This window comes from Petaurus breviceps, unplaced genomic scaffold (assembly GCF_028583685.1).
Source record: "Petaurus breviceps papuanus isolate PSGF00001 unplaced genomic scaffold, PetGlider_PUasm1.0 685, whole genome shotgun sequence".
NCBI classification, from domain to species: domain Eukaryota; kingdom Metazoa; phylum Chordata; class Mammalia; order Diprotodontia; family Petauridae; genus Petaurus; species Petaurus breviceps.
The window spans coordinates 6,476,157-6,492,749 of record NW_027186455.1 but is presented as its reverse complement, the minus strand read 5'-3'; positions in this window follow the sequence as shown (position 1 = coordinate 6,492,749).

The window sequence follows — 16,593 nt, the reverse complement described above, 5'->3', positions numbered from 1 at the left end:
ATCATTCCAAAATGCTTTCCAGAATGGCCAGACCAAATCATAGTAGCACCAACAATGCATTAATTATGCTTATTTTCCTGCAGTTTTCCATTTGTCATTTTCTTTTCTTTCTTTTTTTTTGTGATCTTTTGCAATCTGATGGGTATGAAGCAGAACCTCAGAATTGTTTTTTAATTTGCATTTATTTAATTGTAAGTGATTTGGAACATTTTTTCTTAAGAGTTATTGGTAGCTTCGACTTCTTCATTAGAAAACTGCCTCTTTTGATCATTTATCAATTGCTGAATTGCTTTCATTCTTGTAAATTCAAATCAGAGATAGATAGATAGATAGATAGATAGATAGATAGATAGATAGATGGATGGATGGATGGATAGATGGATGATAGATAGATAGATGGATGGATGGATAGATGATAGATAGATAGATAGATAGATAGATAGATAGATAGATGATTGATAGATAGATGGATGGATAGATAGATGATTGATAGATAGATAGATAGATGGATAGATGGATGATAGATAGATAGATGGATAGATAGATAGATGATAGATAGATAGATAGATAGATAGATAGATAGATGGATGGATGGATGGATAGATAGATCTTGGATATAAGACCTTTATCAGAGAAACTTGCTGCAAAGATTTTTTCCCCCAGAAAACTCTCTCCATTCTAATTTTAACTGCACTACTTTTGTTTGTATAAAAACTTCACACCATCATACCCCTGGTGCTCTTTTTATGTGCTGTCTCCCCCATTAGACCGTGAGCCCCTTGAGAACAGGGACTATCTCTTGTCTTTTTTTATCCCCAGCACTTAGCACAGTGTGGGCACATAGCAGGTATTTAATAAATGTTTGCTGACTGCTGACTGATTTAATTTTATGTAACAAAAAAAATTGTCCATTTTAGATTCCATGACCCTTTCTACTCTTGGTTTAGTTATGAACTCTTCCCTGTCTATAGAGAAGAAAAAAATAATTTTACTTCTACCTTGGCAAAATAATTTCTTCCTTGCTTTTCTAAATTGTGTATGAGGTGAGCTTTTGTATCTAAGACATGTGTTTTTTGAACTTATCTTGGTATATATTGTGTGGTGTGGAATAGTTCACTTTTACTTCTGCTGGGAAGGAGTCCAGCATGCCTTCACCATTCATCCCCAGGACTAAATGAAATCTTCCCTTGTACTGCTATAATCTGATGGGCAGGGACCCTAATGCTTAAGGGCAGTAATGGCCCTACTAGAGAGATGACTTAATATTGACCAGACCAGATGAGGTCCTATTGGCATTTGAGGGAAAAGATCAATCCTAAGGATCCTTAGGATCAACCAAATCCTTGGGTTCAATCCTAAGAAAATCTCAGGTCCAGTCATCTCAATAAAGTTTTCAGGAGTACTTTGGATGGGGAAAACTCAGATGAGAGGATGATATAAATCTAGAGCTGTAAAGGATCCTAGAGGCCAATTAGTGTCACCCTTTTATTTTAGAGATGAGGAAACTGAATGCTAGGGAAGTGAAATGACTCACCCCAAGTCAGATGGTGCATTCCTGTAGAAGCTACTGATGCCCTCGATTCAAGCCCCTACAGAGTTGGAAAAAGGCAGTAGCCATGAATAGCACTGTTTATAGCATTCATAAAGAGGTTGCTACTGACAAATACTGAGGCTTCTTCCAGGCCTATGCCCAATGCCCTCCCTTTGCTGCTAACTAAATGGCCTCCTGCCTTTAAGAATCTGGCTCCTGAGGATAGCTTTCTTGCCTAGCTCACTGACAGCTCTATCCATTGCAAGGGAAACATGTACATGTGAAACTCATCAGCCCTCAATCTGGTAAAGGGAGATATTCTGAGAAATGGAGGTGCCCCAGTGGACTAAGCTGTGAGTTGCATGTCTGAAATGCAAGAGAGTTTGGAGGTTGGAGATAATATAATCTTCATCTACCTTTATTCCTGACTGGTGTCTATTGTTCAGGCCAAGTGGGCTAGGGCCTAGAGGCAATAGGACTGGACATTTAAAGATCCTCCCCTTTGCAATCAGGAGCAATGACAGAATTTTGCCAATACCACCCTCCTCATACAGTGGTTTGTGGTATTATGTAAAAGACAGAAACACTGAGCAGAAACATTGAGCAACAAATCTGCAGTGGCTCACAAAGCTTCACTGGCTCCCTATAACCACTAGAATAAAATACTATCTCCTTTGTTTGCCATGTAAAACCTTTTAAAATCTAGTTCCAATTTATAGTTTCAGAATTTTTTAAACATCATTCCTTCTTATGCATTTTGTTCCTGCCAAACTGTTCCTCAAACTTAGCATTTTATTTCTCATCTCTGTGCCTTTGCACAAAATTTCCATGATGCCTATTCACCCCCATTCTTAGAATCCCTAACTTCCCTAAAAGCTCAGTTCATGTACCACAAACTACAGGAAAGCTGACCATTTCCCTTTAGTCAATAGCTCTTGCTCTCTACTCAAATTATCATGTAAATAATATGCTTATATATTATATCTTCCTTATGGAATATAAGCTCCTTCAGGAAAGGGGCCATTTTTTCATTTGATCTTTGTAGTCACACACACACACACACACACACACACACATACACACCAACAGCCACAATAGTGCCTTGTTTAATATATGCTAGATAAGATTAGATGAGAGGTTCAGATTAGATATGCAAGACTTTGGAAAGGAAATGTGTAGAGCAGTCTTGTCTTTGTTTAACCTAGCTTAAGAATTCATTATTCAACAAGAACTGCTGGAGAAGTGTCAATAGTCTGGCCAAGAAAAAAAAATAGTGTTAGACTGATCCCTTAACACATAACACACAAATGCTCACATGGATACGTATTCTCATTGCTGTGGGTATTCCCACCAGTAACACCACTCATATACTATCCTTGTCTGTCCATCTCATAACTATTTTTGAGGTAAACCCATAAGTAAACCACAGAATGACAAGATTTACCCAATATTCTGGGGCCTTCTTCACTTTCTCTTTGCATTCCAAAGTACATGGACTTTTTGCTGGCTAGTCCTTGCCACATCATCAACACAACTCCTTTTTCACAAACATAAATAGACTGGAGAGAGAGACAGAGAGAGATTGACTGATTCACTGATTGATTAATTGATTCTTGATCCCAGATCTTCATAATTCCTTCAGTTGTCATTCTGGAGAGCAATTTGGAACTTTGCCCAAAGAGCTATAAAACTTTGACCCACCAATACTACTACTAAGTGTGTATTCCAAATAGATTTTTTTAAGGGAAAAGGACCTATTTATACAAAAACATTAACAGCAGCTTTTTGTGGTGGCAAAGAATTGGAAATTGAAGGGGTGCCTATCATTTGGAGAATGGCTGAACAAGTGGTGGTATATGATTGTAATGGAATATTATGGCACTGTAAGAATTGATGAGCAAGATAATTTCAGAAAAACCTGAGAAAACTTACATGAACTGATGTGGAATGAAGTGAGCAAAACCAGGATAACACAGTAACAGCAATATTGTACAATGAATAACTGTGAGTGAATTAGCTATTCTCAGCAATACAGTCCCAAAGGACTCATGATGGAAAATGTTTTCTGCTTCCAGAATGTTGTCTAATTCCCATAAAATGACTAATATGGAAATATTTTTTACACAATTACACATGTATAACCTATATCAGATTGCTTACCCTCTCATGGATTGGGGAGGGAAGAGAGGAAGGAGGAGAATTTGGAACTCAATTTTTTTTAAAAGAGTGCTAAAAATTATTTTTACATGTAGTTGGGAAAAAATAAAATATTTTTTAAAAATAATTCCTTGGTTATAATGTGTTGTAACTTACTCACACCACCTACATGTCTCTCCAATGGCCCCTTGGTGATCTTCATTTACAACTCTTCAAAGATTCTATATAGTGTTCAATGATTCATGGCTATGGAAGATGGGTTTTAATTTCAAGGAGAAGATTGGGGTCTTTAAAAGAACACTGTAACATCACAGAGGTTATTTAGCCCACTTTTCTTCTCTTCATCATTGGGCCCAATTCGTCATTCACTTCTGTTGCATATCCAAAATTGTGTGTGTGTATGTGTATGTGTATGTGTGTGTGTGTTTTCTACAGGTTGTCCATCTAATTGCATATCATAGTGTGGACAGACTAAAAGCATCCTTTATGTACTTGTTATTTTCTGGATAGATAGTTAAGTTAAACACTTGTGAATCATATCTATGGAATTTTATCTATTTATCTCTTCAAAGAGATCCTACAGCATTCTGGAAATGGAATTGATCAGCACAATGTCATCCCCAAATAGGAGCACCTAGAAGAACTCATATTATGAGAAATCCTTCTTCAAATTGGACCAGTATTGGATCTCTGCCATTACCGTGGCAAACATATTTGACAAGCACACCTATCCTAGTTTTGTCCCTCATTTGATATTAATGATGACAGGATCATAAAAAAAAAAAGGTTATCTTTTATATCTGTCAAGCAACCTTTAATAATCTGGATTATGGATGCGGGGCAAATTGTTGTAAATACCTTCAGAGGGCATTTTGTTCTAATAAATCAAAGGCTTATTTATAGTCAACAAACTTGCATAGTGGTAAGAATATTGAGATTCATCCTGTATCATTTTCTTACTGAACCTATTTACAAGTAATTAAGCTTGTAGTGTAACTGTTTAAGTCATGGTTCTTTGTCTCTGAATTCAGCTAATCTGTAATGAGTTAAGTTTAGAAATTTGGCTCTCCTGCCTCAAGGAATTTAACTGACCCTGGAGACTGTATCTGAACAGAAAGGGAGTTTGGGTCTAATATCTTCAATTATCAGGCTATCCTTGAAAAGATGTCTTGGTTACTATCCAAAAGTCTGGGCCACTATCTCACACCTAAACTCAAACAAAGAGCACTTTTTAGTCTCATAAGAGAAGAAGGGGGTCGTGGGGAGGATGGAGTCATTGCTAGCCTCCATTACCAAACTTCCAACCAATCATGTTGCCCTTAATTCCATGATGCCATCTACCATGTTCTGTTCTTTGTTCTGTACTCCCCAAAACTCTAAGTAAGGAGAATCATCCTCTTGCTCAAGGTCTTTGGAATTAATGGAGGCAAGCCATAGACCCATTAATTGACAGGTAGCATGCCTCTGCTAATAAATATCTTACTCAGAGATCTACCTCAATTTACCCTTTTGTTAAAAGCTCAATAGTGACAGTGGGATCTTGTATCTTCTAATATTTCATTCAATAGCGTTATAGGAAAGATTTAAATATCACTCATGATAGCTTGCCAATTTCCTTCTAATACCCTCACCAAGGATAGTTTTGATTTATGTGTAGATGATTCTCAAAAAAATCAATGGTGAAATAATAAACATATAGTAAATAAACACGTATTCTTTTGGTAACTTTTTTTGTAGTTTCAGGCATTTTTCCATATTTTTAGTTTCTTACCCTCTTTCAGAAACCTTGAGAACTGATCTTTACAACACCCTCACAATTATGTCACCAACAGCAGACTTCCTCTCAACAAAGTTGGCCTAGTCCAGCTGTTTTCTCCCACTTTGTTTTCTTCAATAACTTTTCTACCTTCTCTGTAAGCACTTTAGGGACTCTGCTGTTAGGGTGCTAGTGTGGTGACTTCACTGTACTTAATGATGAAAAGTTTGTCATAAAAATGTCTGTGAATCTTTTTCCACCTTTGGTCTATTTGTTGTGCTCCACTTACTTTAATCCTTAAATTTCCTTGAGATGACATTGCTTTCTTGGGTCTCTCATCAATCTTTCTCTAAACTGCTTTAACAACAGGACCATGTAACACAGGATTGGGTGGCCTCTTAAGACTTGACAGCCTGTTGGTGATGGTGGCACATGTCTGTAATCCTTGCTATCATAGAAGCTGAGGCTGCTAAACTGTTTAAGTTTGGGAGTTCTGAGATGTAATAGAGCTAGTCAATTCACACTAAGTCTGGAATCAATATGGTGAGGACCCAGGATCTGAGAGGCAGAGAGAGGGCTACCAGGCCACCTAAGAAAAGGAGAATTGGCCCACATTAGAAACTGAGTCAAAATTTTCAGTGCCAATCAGCAATAGGATGAGGCTGCTGCACTTTCAACCTGGGGGAAATAGGGAGATTCAGTCTGAAACAGATGGATAAGTAACTAAATAAATAGATGCTTGAAAACCTGCAGCCCAGGACTATTCAAATTGAAATCATAACTAAAGCATCTGCTTTCAGAAAAAAAAAAAAGCAATGAGAAAGTCCGAAGCAGAATCCACTGTAACTTCAGAATCACCATGAAAATTTCAAAACTTTAGAAGAATTCAAAAAGGAAAGATTCTTGCAAGAGAAGTTACCTGGAAATAGTGCAAAATTTTTTCCTGTATGCAAACTCAAATGTGTAGCATTAAAATATCATGTAACAAAGGACCAGACGACATGTGTATAACATCAATTTATGGATAGATAAGGGATGATGTATTCCATATCTTGGAGACTGAAATTCGAACTTTGTGGGGATTAGGACAGCCATGACTCAATGAACACCCTCTTGCTCTCCTATCTTCAAGGGGGAGTGTAAAGAGATGACCTGGGACTTGGAAACATAACTATTAGATATCAGATGTTTGAAATCTCTGGATAGAATTATTTTTCCTAAGGGAGTGGGGTTCAGGATGAAGTCCATTTTCCTGGTCACTCAGCTGGGTGGTTGGGGGAGGGGGAGGATAGAGTGGTTCTACACAGACCTGGAAGGCTAATAGCTTAGTCTGTGACTGGTTAGCTTCCCTTCTACCAAATGCTTATTACACTAAAAATAATCACAGAGAGCAGGCAAACATTTATCAAAGCAGTAAAACGGTAATTAAGGTCAGGGAATATAGATTAGTTTGTGCAATAGAATACAAAAGAGTCAGAAGACTCTGTGACCAAGTAGTGAGATAAAATTTCAGTTTAACTGGAGACAGAATGATCTCATCCTATGAACACAATCTTAATGGTTTCTGGGTTCTAGGCTCTGGGAATCAATCAATGGACACCATTGGATAGCCACCTTTCTCACCCATATGTGTGGCTCTAACAATCTCTTATTCACCATTCAAAGTCTACACATTGACTTTCCTATACACTTTTCTCCCTTTTTCTCTCTCCAAAAAAGTCTTTCAGTCAATCAGGAGTCATGCTTCTTAAAATGTATACAATTTCGAGGGTACACCCCTTGCGGGCCGTCAAATTTGCCTGTGGGTGGAGCTATAATTGCTTTTATTCTATAAAGGATCTTTATTTTAGGAGGTAATACAACTCAAAATCTTCCACCATCTTTTATAAGATTTAACAAATAAATTTATACCCTATATACAGGACTCTGGGCATGTCCTTTGCTTGTTGTACTTCTAGTGATTGGAATGCTACAATGAATAATGATAAGATTAGACGTTACTCCTAATAACAGATTAGACGTTACTCCTAAGGAACTATGGGAAATGTTCCCTCTGAAACTTAGTAACCTCTAGATGAAACAATAGAAAACACATGCCAAATATGCTGTAATCAAATTTCTTGCCAATATGTCCCATGTTCCATGGAATATTCTGTCCTACCTCTCATTTGCCTTTCAACTTTATAATACACTCAATTGTCCCTTATTTTCTCAATCCAAATGTAATACTCTTCATTGAGTAACTTTCTCAATTGGTGACAAAATTGTCTAGGGCATTCTTTAGTATATCTAATGATCTGGTTCTTTCTTTGAAGCCACAAGAAATAAAGAATGTCTAGCCAAAGGAGAAAAATGCAGAAGATAGAATCAATCCCTCTAGACTTCTGGAGCTATGCCCTGTATTATAAATGCCTCTGCTGGAGTGGGGGTCTAATGATCTGGTTCTTTCTTTGAAGCCACAAGAACCCCCCCCCAGAGAGAGGGAGCCCAAACCCTGCTTCGGCCCCCACAAATAAACACCCACACAAAAAAAAAAAAAAAAAAAAACTAGCCGTGTGACCTTGGGCAAGTTACTTAACCCCAACTGCCCTCCAAAAAGGCAATAAATAAATAAATACCTCTCTGCCCCTTGTGAGACCAGCTCTACCACCTTCCTTCACCTACACTGGGATTCCCACCCTAAGTAAGAACTTCTTAAATTTCTAAATGTTGAATGAGGAGTTGGATTCCTTCCTGGGCTATCCCATCAAAAGACACTGGATATACCAAAAGTTAAAGTATAAGAGCACTGGCTCCAGTGTCGGGATGACCTGGGGATCAAATCTGAACTCAGATACTTAGCACCACACCCAGAAATAACTGGCCGTGTAACCTTGAGCAAGTTACTTAACCCCGATTGCTTAAAAAAAAAAAAAGTTAAAGTAAGTCTTGGATGATATTTTCTTTTGAAGAAATCCTAATAGTCGAACATTAATGTTCCTGTCTTGATTAAAAGGTTCATGTGAGTAACAGCAACGTTGTGCCATGACTAACTTTGATAGACTTAGCTCTTCTCAGAAATGCAAGTATCTAAGACCACTCCAAAAGACTCATGATGGAAGATGTTATTCACTTCCAGAAAAAGAACTGTGGAGTCCGAATGCAGATCGAAGCATACTATTTGCTCTCTCCCCTTTTTTGTTGTTTCTTCTTTCTCCTGATTTCTCCCATTCATTCTAATTCTTCTTTACAACATGACTAATGTGAAAATATGTTTAATATGAATGTATATGCATAGCCTATATCAGGTTGCACGCTGTCTTGGGGAGGGGCAGGGGAGGCGGAGAAAATTTAGAACTGAAAATCTTAGGGAAGTGAATGTTGAAAACTAAAAATAAATAAATAAATTTAAAAAAAATAAAAAACTAATAATATAGAAACCAACTAATTTGTAAAAGGTTCATATTGTCCTGAATCGAAGGTTGGTTCTTCCAGTTTGAACCTCTCAGTATTCCAGGTGGCTCTGGTTTTAGCCTGACTTCTGTAGTCAATACCTAATTTGTTTGTGTGTCTTATTTGAAGATGTCTTTTTTCCTTCCTATTTAGGTACTCAAGGTAGGAAAAATTTGTTTGGCTCTGATTAAAGGCTTCGGATCTTCAAAGTTTAGCCTCAAGGCTTTGGTTTCTATTGGCCTTTTCTAAAAGGCAAGAACTCTAGTCTATTGGTGGAATTTTCATGGTTTTAATTCCTGGCTCTGTGGGTCTAGCAGCCTGGCTTTCTCCCCATCCCTTACCCCCCAACTATACCTTTCTGGTTGTTTTTGCCAGTTATCACTGTCATTTCTACTGTACTTTTCTTGCTTTAAGTGGTGAGTGAGACCTGGTAACGCGATTGGAAAGGGGAGATTGAAGGTACGTCTACCTTCCCTAGATGTAGTGGCCCTGTGTTGTTTGTACAACTCCAGCTAGATCTAGGGCCCGTCATTTTTTTTTTTTTTGGAAAGGGAACGTTTTATAAACAGCGTTAATGTAAGGAGGAGTCTTTTATCTAAGCAAAATAACTGCACTTTAAAGGGGGGAGGGGGGAGAAAGGCGAGAAACAACTTTCAGCTACCTGAATCCGAAAAGGGGATTGTTTAAAGTTCAAACAATTAATTGAACTCTGAGAACCTGTCAAAGCTAAAACGGAGGAGAATGCCAGAAAAAAGTTTGTAACTAGTGTTGTCTTTTGATCTATCAGTGTGTAAATGCCCACAAAAAAGTGGGATTTCCCCCTTTCCTGCGTGTATAGATATGATTAACCCTCTTGAAGGGGATAAACAGCGCTGGTAAGATTGGAATCAGTTTTAAAAGGAAACAGACGCGGGCTCGGGCTGCGGCTGCGCTACGGGGACGGGCGCCAGGGTCGCTGTGCTGCCGTGTCCTCTGCCACTGCTTGCGCACGTCGGCCCGACAGCGACAGCGGCGCGCGCGGCGGCGGCGGCAGGGCTGGTGCTGGTGCTGGAGCGGGTGCTGGAGCTGGAGCTGGAGCTAGTGCTGGTGCTGGAGCTGTGCTGGTGGGGCAGCGAGCCGAGGAGCAGAGCGGGCGGAGACTCATCGGACCGCGGGTCATGGCGCACGATCTCGTGGAAGAGCGCGTCCGGCTCCTCGTCTATGGTGTAGTAGCGCTGGGGCGGCGGGGCCGGGGCCGGGGACGGTGCCGGGGCCGGGGCCGGGGCGGAGGCGGAGGCGGAGGCGGAGGCGGAGGTGGAGGCGGAGGCGGAGGCAGAGGCCGGGAAGAGCTGCCTGTGCGCGGGCCAGGCCAGCAGCGGCCCGGGCGGCCGCGCCTCGGCCCTGGGCTCGGGCTCGGGCTGCGGCTCGCGCTCGGGCTGCGGCTCCGGCTCGGGCTCGCGCTGCGCCTCCGCCTCCGCCTCCGCCTCCGCCGCCAGCGCAGCCTAGAAGCCGTGCAGTCCGGTGCGCGGGGGGTAGCCCCCGCCGGCGCTCGGGAAGCAGAAGCGCTTCTCCGAGGCGATGACGTGGGCCTGGTGGCCGGCCCGGCCGGGGCCCTATACGGAGGAGCAGCCGCCAGCCATCTGCAGGAGCTTCCGGGGCCCGGGATCGTATCTGTCGCTGGGCCCGGCCAGATCCGTCTTCGGCTCCGGCTCCCACTCCGCTTCCGTCTCCCCCAACTCGTGAGGCTGCGGGAGAGCCCCGGGTCCACCTCCGGCCGTGGCCGTGCAGTCCCGGCTTCGGACCGAGTCCTGGTCGCCGCTCTGGTGAGACGCCGCGGTGTACAGCTCCAGAGAGGCCCTCAGGCTCCAGACGACCCCATCAATGGTCTGCTGCTGCTGCTGCTGCTGAACCCCTTTGCTGCTGCCGCTGCCGCTGCTGCTTCTCTCCTGAGGGGACTCGGGGACTCCACCCTCGGCACCGGCGGCTGCTGCTGCTGCTGCTGCTGCCCCCGCCACCTCAGGGAACTCTAGCCTGAAAACATAGCCCAGGATGTTGGAGGCACTGCTTGCTGTCCAGAGCAGCATCGTTTTACAGGCCGCCATCCTCTGAGGACTAGACTGTGGATCAGGAGGCCCAGCTCAACATCCATTTATTTTGCAACAGGAGGTGAATTGCCCAATACCTCAGTGTACTCATCTGTCAAAAGGGCTTAAATAACCCCTGCCCATCTCTTGGAGACTAAAAGAAGGCCTCCCAGAAGATTTCAGCAGTGTCAACTACTGTTATGGCTTTAAGAGCTCCATTTAATTAAATGATCTCAGCAACTGGTGGCCTAAAAATCAGGAAAAAAATTTTTTTAAGAAAACCGGATTTTTCCCTATTTAAGTGAGGTCTTTTCTTTCTCCTGGACCATTTGGTCAGAATATAGAAAAGATTGTGCTAATTGCTGAGAGGAAAAGACTTTCTTGTTTATGAGATTATCAGAAAAGAAACTAAATTTATGACTCCACAGAAAAAGAAAATATATTAATTAAATCAGGCATGATTTATTTGAATATGAATTTTCAAATTATATTGGAAACAAAACTGAGTTTATATGTGTAGTGCCCCCAAAGCATCCCCCAGCTTTTGAGATGGGTTCCCCATAGAGTAGGCACTCCTAAGTTTAAGGGATTCTGTGGGTCTGCACCCCTAAAAATATAGCTCAGAAGTCTCCACTGATGTTTATCAGAGAACACAATTACCTCAAAGCAAAGGCATTTGCTGAAATAACAGTAAGAAAAGTAGCATCCCACCCCCTAAAAAAAAAACCTTTCCTTTTAATCCTGGGGGACACTCTCCCACAAATACAGACAGCACTATGGGAAAGAGTGGGCCCCATAGAGGTTATAAGTTGAGAGTCACAGATAGGGAACACAGGTAGCCAGGATACATGTAGCCTCCTGTGGCCAAGGCATGTTTGAGGAGGGGCAAGTCATGCCCAGGATACTATAGAGTTATATACATTACAGGGCCTCTTACTTGAGGCCTAATAATTTATACTTAAGGGTCAAGATACAATGAAGCATTTGTGGAACAAACAACTGTAATTAAGAAAGACTCAATTAATTAGTAATTAAAAGAACACACTCCAAAAATTAAAAGGATGCTCCTCCCCTCCACAGATTACACAAAATCAGGAACTCAGGAAAGCAACCTACAAGCAGTTGAAGCTCAGGAATAACAACCATTCTCCTTATGCTTAGCCTTTTATATCTCAAATGACTTCCTCACCACAGCCCAGCCAACATGCTGCTGTCTGAGCAACAAGTGATGGGCTGTACCACTAAGGAGAAAGGAAAAGGGTTGCAGCAAGGAAGTGGGGATGAAAGGGAAAGAAGGGGGAGGGGCTCCAGTAATGACTTCTTAGAGGCAGAAAAACAACTCTGCTCCAATCAGTGAAGCCTAGTTGCTCCTCTCCAACAAAAGTCTCCAGGGTTGCGTTCACCATTCACATAAAACCATATATTCATTCTCTTATGACATACCAGTTCCTTGTGGCAAGTTCCCAAAAATTTTCATGGAGACTTTCTACCATAGAACAATCTTAATACAACTCTAGGAACTAGAGAAACATTGCAAATAATGAAAATACAAAGCCATATAAACAATCTTCTTTAAAGGTGGAGGGAGCAGAGCCAAAAAAAAAAAAAAAATCAGGGAAAGTTCATAAAAATCTTCAAAAGTCAAAACATTCATAATGACCAGGAGTAGTACCAGGAACATCAAGTCCACCAAAAAAGTGACGATTTCTTTCAAGCTGTCACTGGTCTCCATCACAGGTCTGAATCATCTGAATCAAAATAAGAGGTCATAGGCTTCTTGCATGCAATCTGTTCCAGGATCCACCCCCATGCACCCTCTTGAATACCCATTCAATGTTCCTTAATGCATACCCTAGGAGCCACTTCAAGAGGATTGTGCCAAATTGTGATTCCTTTAGACACCTTTACCTGAGGGACTATCTCATGCCCCCATGGGGGGGGGGGGAGGGGATAAAGACTGGTCTCAAAATGATCAACAAATCAGCCAAAGGTTCTCAATTTTCCAAAGGATCTCCCTCTTGCCGAGGTTGTAAAAAGACAGTTTTACCTTCTCTATATCATTAAAATGCAAAGCCACTCTTAGTAGTTCTACCCTTTAATCCCCCAAACCCTTTCTGGGAAGGAGCTATCCAAACTATACTGAAAAAAAAGAAAACTGCCAATTAAGGAACACTTGAACCACGTCCCTGGGTTTACAGAATCCCCTCGGAGGGGGAAGGGGAGGGAAGGAAGATGCCTCTAGGTGTGGGTGACTGCACAGGGGACAAGGAAGGACTGGAGAGGGTCATCTGGGACTATATGCTCCATCCTGACCAGGCATCTTCCTGAACTCTGAAACTAAGAAACTGCTATTGTGGAGAACCCTCCTCATTCTTGAAGTAGTGATGATTTATCAAAGTCACAGCTATGTGATAGAACTAAAAAAAAAAAAGTAATCAAGTATGTGATGATAAAGCTATTGTTCTAAAAGTCAATTCTAGTGTTCCATAGTACCTGCTTTAGGATAGCATGAAAGATGGAAACTACAGTAAATGTGTTGGGCCCAATCTCAAACCTTTTTGGAAGTAAAATGAATACCTTGATTAGAGGCAATGGTTTGGAGGAGGGGTCTGAGGGGAGGGGAGCATAAGGAAGAAGGCTAAGGGCCTTAATTGTAGTTGCCACAGTAGAAAACTTAACTATCATTGTAGCCCATGTCCTGAATATTTATCAACTTTAGTGAGGGAAAATCTCTTGCCTTGCAAAGAAGGAAGAAGACCAATATAATTGATTTGTTGATGAAAGGCATGTCAAGAATCTTGTGATATTATGCCATTCTGATCCTTCAAAGGCAGATGCTCTGACTGGCAAGAGGAATATCATGCAGTAATCATATCTTCATTGCTCTAAAGGGATTAAATGGTTCCCTGCCCACTGCAAAATAGCAAAATGATGCCCATGCCCATATTGATGATGAACCCAATCCCCAATTTGTGCTATTCTTGTAAAATCATCAACTTGGTTACTAAATTCAGTAGAGGGTATATTGTGCTTTATCCCACAAATAACTGTATGTGGTGAGAGGCATGGGCAAAATCCTTCCATTGCTCCCATCTCCAAAGTGTCTGATTCTGTTCTCTCCAAGCCTCAGATTACTCATTCAAACCCAAAGACACAGCCCAAGGGTCAATACAAATAAAAATGAGGATCTCTCACAGCTCAGCCCACTTATACAACTTGCCAGGGTCCCTATCTCTTAGGGTGTCCCTGGTTCCTGGATTTATGGATGCTGAGATCCAGTTGCATCTAGCTTTCTTGTACTAAACAAAATCCAAGTAAAACAATTAAGAATTATTATGGGAGGCGGCTAGGTGGCACAGTGGGTAGAGTGCTGGCCCGGAGTCGGACCCGGGATCGGTTCTGGCCTCAGACACTTAACACACACACACACACACACACACACAACTAACTTTGGGCAAGTTACTTAACCTCAATTGCCTTAAAAAAAATAATTATTATGAAGAATTCTACCCACTTTCTGACAGAGAAATAAACTAAAGATGAGGAAGAAGAAACACATTTTTGGACATAGCCAATATGAAAATTTGTTGTGCTCGGCTACACATATTTGTTACAATGAAGTTTTCTCCCAAAAAGTTGGGGGGAAGGGGAGAGAGGTGGTAGGAAGAGAAAAATAAATGCTTGATAATTTTTTTAAAATTTGTAAGGGCCCATTGGATTAATGGAAGAGACAAAGCACTGGGACTGAGACAGGAGGCCAGCAACATGATAACCTAATCATTAATTAATCAACAAACATTTATTAAGCAATTACAATGTGTCCGGTACTGTGCTGGGAATACAAATAGAAATAAAAATACAGTCCCTCCTCTCAAGAAACTTATATTCTAAGGAGGTAGGACAGTATATAAAAGGGAGTTGAAAGGGGAAGAGAATGGGGGGCAGGTGGGAAATGGCTGGAGCAAAGGTGCCCAAATCGGGGCATGGTGGTGAAGTCCAGAATCAGGTGCAGAGCTGAAAGATCAGCTGGCATAAGCATTTCTTCAAAGTGGATATTCTTCAAAGAACTCACAGATGGGACAAGAGGGTTGAAGGTGCAGCAGCATCTTGAGGTTGAGAAGGCCGTGAGAAAGACATAACTTCGAAGGTGAGAAGTCAGCTGAGGAATGGTGTCAAAATCAAAACCAATCAAAGCTTTACGAGCTTACTATGTGCCAGGTGCTATGATACCTTCAGGGATACAAAGAAAGGTGAAGGGGTCTCTGAAAGAGCTCATAGTCATAGTATGGGAGACAACATGCAATCAACTAAGTACAAACAAGCTATAAGCAGAATAAATGTGAGGTAAACAACAAAGGGAAGGAACTAGCATTAAAGAGAATCAGGAAAAGTTATTGTAGAAGTAGAGTCACATAGAGGCAAGGATTGTTGGCCTTGCAATTCCTCAAATTGCAAGGTGGAGGTTCCAGGAAGAACTCAACAATGGGAGGATGGGGAACCAGGGTGAGGGGCAAAAAGGTTGCAGGGTGAGAAGGAAGCTGAGGAATGGCGGTAAGGGCATCCATCCATTCGGTATCAAGCAGGGACCAAGAGCATATAAGCAGTTGTTTTTCAAATTTAGTATAGCAAGTGACTACTTTAAAGAGTTTACAATTTTAGAAATCTGACCTGTTCAATCTGGGCACCCCTGGGTTCCTGCCAAAAGTACCACTCAGCCTGATCACAGAGACTTCCAGAGGATTACATGTACCCAAAGGAGAAACTATTGGACTGGCCGCTTTAAATCTTCCAAGGCAATAACCTGTTCAGGGACCCACTAGAACCAGAAAAAGAGTAACTCAGTACATAGTGGTCCTCAGAATGCTCAGCTTGAAGATACAGGTCCTCCAAAATCTGAAGAGTCCAGTTAGTACTGGGAATTCTGTCATAGAAATTACTATACATAACCATACAAGTTTTGATTCCTAAGAACTCATAATATCCATGTCAATAATATACACTGTCTGGTCAGCCACTACAACTGAAACCCAACAGGGGATCAATCATCCATCTCTACATTATCATGGGTAATCATTCCCTCCATGTTTCCAATTAAAAACTCATATAGAAATTAGAATGTCTCTGGCAGCTAGGTGTCAAAGTGAATAGAGCACCAGCCCCAGAGTCAGTAGGACCTGAGTTCAAATTCGGCCTCAGACACTTAACACTTACTGAGTAACTTGGGCAAGTTACTTATCCCCAACTACCCTGCTGTCCCCTCTCTAAAAAGGCAAAAAAAAAGAAATTAGAATGTCACTATGAAGTCATTGAGGGTCCCCTGGTATAATAGTAAATATTTGGTAGCACCTACCTTTCTTTCTTTTCAAGCCACAGGTGTCTCAGTCAGGTAGCTTCCAATTCCATCATGGTCTTGCAGTTAAAACAACACATGCCACAAGGGAACTTCACCTCTTATCCCAAGGAAACTCATCCCAGGAGGCCTTGAAATATGGATCCTAAGACAGGTGGGATCTGTCTGGGGTCTTGCACAACCAAGTGGGGTGGGAGAATGACCAGATAAGGCAGACTTTCAAGAGATATCCTAAATTTAGGCAAGACAGAACACTTACTGCTTTGGTCTTAGATGCCTCTTTTTACTAACATCCACATGGACT